The following is a 9,375-nucleotide window of genomic DNA, read 5'->3' as shown; positions in this document are numbered from 1 at the left end:
GATGCAGGTATACCCCACAACAAAATGGGGTTGCAGAAAGGAAAAACAAGCATATTGCAGAAGTTGCACGCGCCTTGATATGGCTGAAAAGAATATGCCTAAGCATTTTTGGTCTGAGGTTGTTCATACTGCTGTTTATATTATGAACAGAACACCCACAGTTGCAGTTCATGGTATGACCCCCGAAGAATGTTTTATAGGTAAGAAGCCTGATGTTTCACACTTGAAAGTGTTTAGCTGCATTGCGTATGTTCATGTGCCAGATGAGTTGCGAAAGAAACTAGATCCAAAGGCTGAAAAGTGTATCTTTATTGGATACTCCTTAGAGCAGAAAGGGTATCGCTGTTATAACCCTGTCATATGTAAGTTCAGAGTGAGCAGGGATGTCATCTTTGATGAAATGAGCAGTTGTATGCATCTAGTGGTGATGCATTGGATGATGATGATGATCATGACACTCATGTGTAGACTGAAAAGCAAGAATCACGGACTCTTAGTGGACCAGAGACATCATCTGGTAGTCCTTGGTCTGGGAGACTAAGGAGTACCTCTATATCTTCGGGTGCATCTAGTAGCACTACAGGTAGAGACAAAGGAAGGAATAAAGTGTCAAAAGGCATTGATGCAGTTCTTGATGGAGATTCCAGTGGCTTAGAGACCTGGGTGATGAGCTTGGCATTCCTTTAGTGACGACTCCAGGTGCGCAGAGAGCACGTGTTAATGCAAAGACTCCATTGAGTGATCCAGTGGTACGCAGGTCTAGCAGGGTGAGATACCCTGTTAAAAGATTTGGTTTTGAAGGTTATGCAGCTCACCATTATGCTTATATGGTGAAACTAGTTGAGGATATTGAGCCCACATGTTTTGAGGAGGCTGTTGGTCATGCTCTTTGGGATGCAGCAATGGATGAGGAGATGGCTGCATTAGAGGGCAATAAGACTTGGGATCTAATATCATTGCCAAAGGGCAAGAAAGCCATTGGATGTAAGTGGGTTTATAAGATTAAGCACAATGCAGATGGTTCTATTAGTAGGTACAAAGCTAGGCTGGTTGCAAAAGGCTATACCCAGACATATGGCATAGATTATGATGAAACCTTCAGTCCAGTTGCTAGGATGGCAACTGTCAGATGTATGATTGCTTTGGCAGTAGCCAAAGGTTGGAGGTTGCAGCAAATGGATGTGAAGAATGCCTTCTTGCATGGTGATTTGCAAGAAGAAGTGTATATGGATCAACTAGCAGGTTATGAAGATTTAGAGCATCCCATGTATGTGTGCAGGTTGAAGAAGGCACTCTATGGGCTCAAGCAAGCACCTAGAGCATGGTCTAACAAGATCAGAGAGTATCTTGTCAATATTATAGTGGGGAGTTTGATCTACATGACCATTACAAGGCCAGACTTGAGCTACGTTGTTGGTCTTGTGAGTCAGTTTATGCAAGTACCTAGAAAGCCACATTTGGATGCAGTCAGACGCATATTGAGATATGTGAAGTCCACATTACATTATGAACTTTTCTATGAGGCAGGTACAGATGTACAGGTGTTTGGATACACAGATGCAGATTGGGCAGGTAGTATGTCTGATAGAAGATCTACCAGCGGATACATGTTCTCTCTTGGTAGTGCAACAGTTGCTTGGAGCAGCAAAAAGCAATCTACAGTTGCTTTGTCGAGTACAAAGGCTGAGTATAGAGGTGCTGCTGTTGCAGCATGTGAGGTAGTATGGCTGCAAAAGTTATTGGCTAATTTGGATGTGCAGGTGGAAGGTCCAATTGTCATTTATTATGACAACATGAGCAGTATACAGTTGGCTAGGAACCCTGTGTTCCATGCCAGGACAAAACATATTGAGGTACACTACCACTTTGTGAGAGAGAAGGTACTAGCAGGTGAGATTGACTTGGTGTATGTTAACACACAGGATCAGATAGCTGACATCTTCACGAAGGCATTGGGTACAGAGAAGCTTCAAAAGTTTCGAAGCTTACTTGGAGTCGCAGAGATGCAGTTGAGCTTGAGGGGGAGTGTTGAGATGACAAGCTCAAGACATGTGGACATTGATGATGGACCGCCTGGTTAGATGGGTCCACACGTCTATACTTAGCACGTCGATGGTCATTATGACTCACACATGGCCACTGACTCATTACTTATTATATTCAGGTTGTTACACCTACTTACAGCTGGCATAGTTATAGCGCCAGTAGACTAGTGTAGTCGGTTATGCATTGTTTGACTTAGTAGACCACTTTCCTTTATGTTGTATCTTATATATACTTTGTGTATATTGTAAAGTGTGTGGAAGAAGAAGAAGACATCAGTAAGAAAACATTTTGGCCTCCATCTCTCTTCTTGTCTCTTGAGTGAGCTTCTCCTTGTGCATTCTGTGTGATCGGCGCAGCATCTTGAACAAGTCCCCCCATCACGTGATTCCTGACAAAGAAGTGGCCAGTGTACCAAATGGATGTTAAGTCAGCGTTCTTAAATGGTGACCTCAAGCAGGAGGTGTACGTGGCTCAGCCACCAGGGTTTGAGGCCCCCCATTCTGAGAACAAAGTGTGTAAGCTGAAGAAGGCATTATATGGGCTGAAACAAGCCCCTAGAGCATGGTACCAGTGGATAGATAAGTTCTTTTTAAACCTAAACTTCAGAAGATGTGCCTCAGATGCTAACTTGTATATTTATAGGGATGATAAAAAGTCTATAGTGATTGTCCTATATGTGGACGACCTTCTTATTATAGGTGACTATGAAGATATGATCAACCAAACTCGAAATGCTTTGAGTTCTTAGTTTGAAATGACAGACTTGGACTTGCTGCACTATTGTTTGGGGATTGAAGTCTGGCAAGAGCCAGGAAAGATCTTCATCTCTCAGAAGAAGTATGCATGGGAGATCTTGAAGGCATTTGGCATGACCGAGTGCAAGGAGATAGCTACACCTATGGAGGTGAATGCAAAGTTATCCATCGAGGATACATCACCACTAGCAAACATTGGGAGGTATAGGAGGTTGGTCAGCAGTCTGATCTACTTGTGTAACACTAGACCAGATATCAGTTTTGTTGTTGGTGTTTTGAGCAGGTTCTCAAACAAACCTCATGAGAGTCATTGGAAGGCTGGGATGTGAGTGCTTAGATACTTGAAGGAAACTCTTGACTATGGTATCACATACAGTTTTGGAAATTCTATTGTGGGGAACTATGACTCAGATTGGAGTGATTCCAGGAAGTCAGTTTCTGGTTATTGTTTCTCTTTGGGTTCAGGAATTTTCTCTTGGATTAGTAAGAAGAAGCCAACAATGGCATTATCTTCTACCGAAGCAGAGTACAAGGCAGCTTGTTTTGCTACATGTGAAGCAGTATGGTTGAGAAGGATTCTATGGCATATGGGAGTGCAGGATGAAGAACCAACTGTGCTGAGATGTGACAATCAGAGTTGCATCACCATTGCCAAAAAGCCAATGTTTCATGCATGCACCAAACATATAGAGATCCAGTATCACTATGTGCGTGATTTGATGGAGGATGGGATAGTGAAACTGGTCTACTATCCAATAGAGGAGAATGGAGCAGATATCTTCACCAAAGCACTTATGAAGGATCTGCTTCAAGTTCATCTTCAAAGACTTAGCATTGGGCCGAGGAGATAGTTCACCTATGGGTGGACATTGAGGGGGGGTGTTAGATATGATCAATGCCCCACCCTCATTAGGTGCTACCAATGATCCATGGTGCTCAAAGTTGTAAGGCCCCCATTATGAGGAGAAGCCAAATGTGAGCCCGGACATTGGTTGAGTCTTGACTTGTATATCAGATGAGGTCTATGTGACCAGATGGCAAAAAGGTGACCATTTGTGGGTCTAATCTTTGGGTTAGACGGAGTGGTTAAGCTGATAGCAACTCGAGGTGCATTGCATCGAGTTGCGATATAAGGGAGTTAGAAGGGGCCCCTATTTTGGGGTCCGAGGGCCGCGGAAGCGGCCCCTGTCGATGGTAAAGGGAATATTCCCTGGAATATTCCCTGGCCGACTAGTGGAGGCTCATATGGTAGGTCGGTCAGGCTGACCTAATAGCCTTCGCGGGCTATAAAAGCTAAACCCCTTCACAGCCATCTATCATTCATATTTCACCTAGTCAGAGTTGTTATTCCAGGTACCCTTAAGCTCTTCACCTATCTTCTGTCTAGATCACCATCTAAGCTTCACACAGTGGAAGCACAAGAGTGGACAAAGCCATCTTTGTATCAGTTGTTTGGAGCTAAAGAATTTACTGATTCTCCTCTTATCTGTTGTGTACTCTCTATCTCTTTCTCAGATTCTGTTCGTTGCGCCGTGTAATATTTTACAAAAGCCTCTCATGAGGAGTCACCTCATGTATACCTATTGTTGGTGTACGATTCATGACATACATTGCAGTCATTACAGTCTCTGCTCAATATGCATTTGGTAGGCTTTTCTCATTCAACATGGCTCCAGTCGATTCCATGATCACCCTATTTTTCCTTTCTACCACACCATTTTGTTGTGGTGTGTACTTGCATGTCAATTTCCTTTTAATCCCATGAGCTGCCAAGAAGTGATCAAAGTCTTTAGAAACATATTCTCCACCACTATGTAGCAAGCCAATTCTTTCTCCACATGTCTCTTGAAGTCCTGAAAAGCATCCATGACATCACTCTTGTGCTTCAGCACATACAACCATGTGTACCTACTATAGTCATCTATAAATGACACATAGTAACGTGATCCCCCAAGAGATCAATTCTGTGAGGGTCCCCATACATCAAAATGTACAAACTATAATGGTCTAGCAGTAGTGCTTGCATGCCTCATAAATGGAAGCCTTGATTGCTTCCCAAATTGACATGATTGACATACATGTCCCAATTCCGCATGCTTGAACTTAGGGAGTCCAAGTACAACTTGCTTATGCTGCATATTCTTTAGCTTTTGAACATTTACATGACCAATCCTTTTATGCCATATCTCAATGTCCCTAATTGCAGCATTGTCATGTGACTACATAGCAACATTCAATGTTGGACTTTTCGTATCCAATGTAAACATCCTGCCATTTCTTTTGCCTTTGCATCCTTGGCCATACTCTTCAATGTAGCATCCATCTCTATTGAATCTAACTTGTAGATTATGTTCATCCATTTGTCCCACAGAAAGCAAGTTTTTAGTTATGGAGGGTACATGTAACACATCATAGAGACTCTTTTTCCTATCACCATGCATCATCAAGGGAATAGTACATGTATGCATAATGTCATGCTGCATATCATCCCCTGTGCAAACATATCCATGAGCACCTTCTACCAATGTGTCAAACCACTCTCCATGAGGAGTCATGTGGTTAGATGCCCCTGACTCTATATATCATACATCATCTGCTTTGCCCTGTGTAGGCAACCCTTTCTTCACATGTTGCATAGCAAACAACCTGTCATCCTCTTGCATACCAGTAGAAGAAGCATAATTACCATGTTGCTTCCCTCTTGCTCTCTGATCATTTTTCTTATTGTAGCAATCCTTAGCTACATGTCCATATTTGCCACAGTAATGGCAATCCTTATTTGCATTTGATTGTTGTCCATGACTCATTTGAGGCTACTGCCAAGTGCCTCTTCCTCTAGGTGAATAACCCCCTCTTCCACGAGCATTTGAGGCACCTCTATTTGCTTGAGGTTGTCTATTTTTCCATCCAATAGCTTGATGTCCATGGGCTGCATGTACGTTTCCAGCACCTCTTTCTCTAAATTTTGATCTTCCTCTTCCACCTCTACCCCTTTGATTGGAGTAGAAGACACTGTCCCTGATGTTTTTAGACCCACTGGAACATGTATTGAATCCAAGTTTCACTTCTTCACATGCAATAGAAGTGCCACAAGTTCATCAAAGTCAGGCTTCTCTTGACACACTAAAATGGAAGTATCAAACTGCTTATACTCTTGTCCAAGTCCATGGAGGGTAGTAGCCACCAAATCATCATCATCAACTTCAACTCCAATTGAGCCTAGTTGTTATGCAAGGGATCTTATCTCACTAACATAGTCTTCAATAGACCTTCCATTCCTAAATATGTGCCTGAATTTCTGCTTCAGTTGTGTCTTTCTCGCATGAGTGACATGCCCATAATTCTTCATCAATAAGTCCCAAGCACCTTTTGGGGAAGTACAGTTTGCAATTTGCATAGCCTTTGTGTCTGACACACATAACGACAACCAATGCAAGACCTTACTCGCCTTTTCCAACCAAGTCCTGTGTGCCTTTAACTGATTCTATGTTGGAGGTCTATCCTCTAGTAGCTTGGGCTCATCTTCAAGACCTTTAACTAGGTCCCAATAGCCTCTTCCAATTAAAAAATTAGACATCCTGAATTTCCATAGAACAAAATTATTGTAGTCCAGCTTTTCACCAAGTATCTGAGTTACAGTATCCTTCTCTCCTGTGTTTGCCATTTCAAAGTCTTAAGCTTTGCAAAACTAGTCAATTTCTCAAAATGCCAGTAAGCAATATACTTTAGTGACCATTTAGTGCCATATTACCAACATCTGTAATCAGCATCTTTGCACTCCACAAAGACATTCAATTCCAAAAACTACATAGATTTTAGCTTATAGGACTGCATAAGATCCAATACACGCAGGAAATACACCCTCAAAAATCCTTCAATTACTCACTGAGACACCATGATATTCTATCACAGAATTATCACATAACCATGAGTGCATTACTCCAAATTGCTGATTTCACCATGCATACCTTGCTGATCAAAAACTATTGCAGAGACAGCTTTTACAAGCAACAAACACTAGACTCAAATTCAGAGTGCATGTGCCACCCAGAGCTGTAAACCTATAATTATACTTCAGTCTGCCTTTAAATTCAAGAATGCCAAAGGCCTCCAGTTACATCCAGAAGTATCTCTTCAATTCTGACAGGCAATCAGATAAGCACGATGAAGTAGTCTCTGTACCTATCCTCTGTTGAAGACCCAAACAAGAAGTAAGATCACCATCAACAAAACTAATCCATAGATGCGGATCAATTACCTTTTATTGATCACTAAGGCAACCATTCTATAGCCCTGTCATAAAAAACAGCAATTGTAAATGTAGCTAAATAAGCATAGCGCAAGCAGGTAGCCTAAACACCATGGGTGGCTTCAGCTGTGCCTTGTCCCCTCTTACAGCCGATCCAATTGAGCTTGCAGTTGGTATGTCTGAACCTATTCTTGAGATGAAAGTTGGCCTTTTAGAAACAATCTCAGTGTCCAATTGTCTACAGAAGATTATTACTCAATTTCCAAGCTTGCAGCAAATCCAAATGATTCTAGATGCTTGAAGCAGCTGTCTCATCTTTGACCATTGCACATTGACAGAGCTACATCACCCTCCAAAGGCATGACATGTATACAATATTGCTCACCTCATAATGTGGTAGCTTTTTACAAATGACATAAAATGGAGTACCATTCTGCTTTCATAGACAAAACATCATATGGATGGGAAGCTGACCTTAATCTAATCAAAATGGAGATTAGGTACCTCATCATGAAGCACCAATAACCAATGATAGCACAACCTTTGCATTTCAAGATGTTTCAATTAATTCATGGGATGATGGTAAAACAGATAAGCCATTAACTTTAGCAACTGGCCATGCTCCAGCAGATAATGTTATTACATTCACGGTGCCTGACCTTATAAAAGCTACTGATAACTTCTCACCATCACTTCAAATTGGGCAAGGAGGGTTTGGGATAGTGTACAAAGGGAGGTTAAAGGATGAGAGGATCATTGCAGTGAAAAGGGCAAAGAAGACTGCATATGACATGCAACTATCGATAGAGTTTCGTAGTGAGCTGAGCACTCTATCAAATGTGGAGCTCCTGAACCTGGTCAAGTTCATAGGGTATGCTGCTGAAGGATCTGAAAGGATCCTTGTGGTTGAATATGTCCACAATGGAAACCTGCACCAGCACCTCGATGGTCAATTTGGTACAGTTCTTGACTTGGCTACAAGATTGGACATTATGATCGATGTAGCACATGCAGTTACCTATCTGCATCTATATGATGATAGACATATCATCCACCGTGACATAAATTCCACTAACATCCTGTTAACCAGCAACTACCGAGCTAAAGTCTCTAATTTTGGATTCTCTCGTCTTGGGCCTTGGGAGCTTGATTTCGCCCATGTCTCTACACAAGTGAAGGGGACTGCCAGTTACCTGGATCCAAAGTATCTCAGAACTTACAAGCTCACACAGAAGAGTGATGTTTACTCCTTTGGGATACTGCTTGTTGAAATGCTTACAAGCAGGCATCCCATTGAGCAAAAACATGAGTGAAGTGAGAGAATAATTGCAAAATGGGCATTTCAAATGTTCCACAATGGCAAGGCTCTGCAGACGCTAGACCCAAAACTTGAGAAGAGTCCATCTGCCACCTTGATGGTGGACTCTTCTTATTCTTCATCATCATCATCATCTTCACAAAAGCCTCTTCTGCAACTTCTTCAAAGCTCTGATACCATATTACAGTTCAGAGAGAAAGAGAGACAAAGGCACAGGCACCAGGATAGCAGACATGCTCCCTTTTGTTCATTCCATTCCATCAACACAATCTCAAAAGTCAATTGTGTACAATACACACTAAAGATCAAAATGACCTAGATCTAACCATGGTTAAGTCACTGGGACTTAACCTTATTCAACTAAGGTAGAACTAACTGACCAAAGACTACAAGCTTGAATCTCAACAGGTGACCACCGCATGGCGCAAACATCACTCCAAGGCAGTGACCAAGGCATCTTGGTCTTGGCATACTTGGCAATGGGCTACGAAGGCTTCATTAGCGCTGGTGGCTATGCGTGAGAAGCTCCCACTAGCTTGTAGGGAAAACTTTTCAGGAAGTCACCCATCCCAGCAGTGTCGTCACCCAAGTGTGCTTGACTACCAAGTGACTATCCACTATGCTTTTTTGTTGTTCTATACTACAAATGTAGTTTTAATAAGCTAGTCTTGGGAGGGTCTCCCAAGTCTTTCTTCCATGAACTGGCATATTATATCTCATTAATAATAATTATTATCTTCATAATGAGAGTCAATTTCATAATTAGGGCTAGTATTTTTTTTTAAATGTGCAACATAAATCAATTTTCTTTGGAATATATATGCACATTAAAATAAACTAAGCAATGGAAACATTACATTCTTCCCTCCTTAGAGAAATCGAGATGTCCTCATCTCGAGAGAAACTGGGGATATTCTTTCATAAGGGTTGCCTCATCGATCCAAGTGGCATCCTCTTCAGGATCATCCTTAAACTGGATGAGATATTCTCTAGGGTTTACATCCAAA

At 41.8% G+C, this 9,375-nt stretch overlaps 1 pseudogene; it reads left to right on the top strand.

The window, feature by feature from the left end:
- The first annotated feature begins 7,162 nt into the window (after positions 1-7,162).
- Positions 7,163-8,687, top strand: LOC148036742 (calmodulin-binding receptor-like cytoplasmic kinase 2 pseudogene; annotated as a pseudogene).
- The last annotated feature ends 688 nt before the right edge of the window (positions 8,688-9,375 follow it).

Source organism: Lygodium microphyllum, chromosome 4 (assembly GCF_053477565.2).
Source record: "Lygodium microphyllum isolate KBCC chromosome 4, Lygodium_microphyllum_v1.1.10, whole genome shotgun sequence".
NCBI lineage: Eukaryota > Viridiplantae > Streptophyta > Polypodiopsida > Schizaeales > Lygodiaceae > Lygodium > Lygodium microphyllum.
This window is presented reverse-complemented; position numbering and strand designations above follow the sequence as displayed.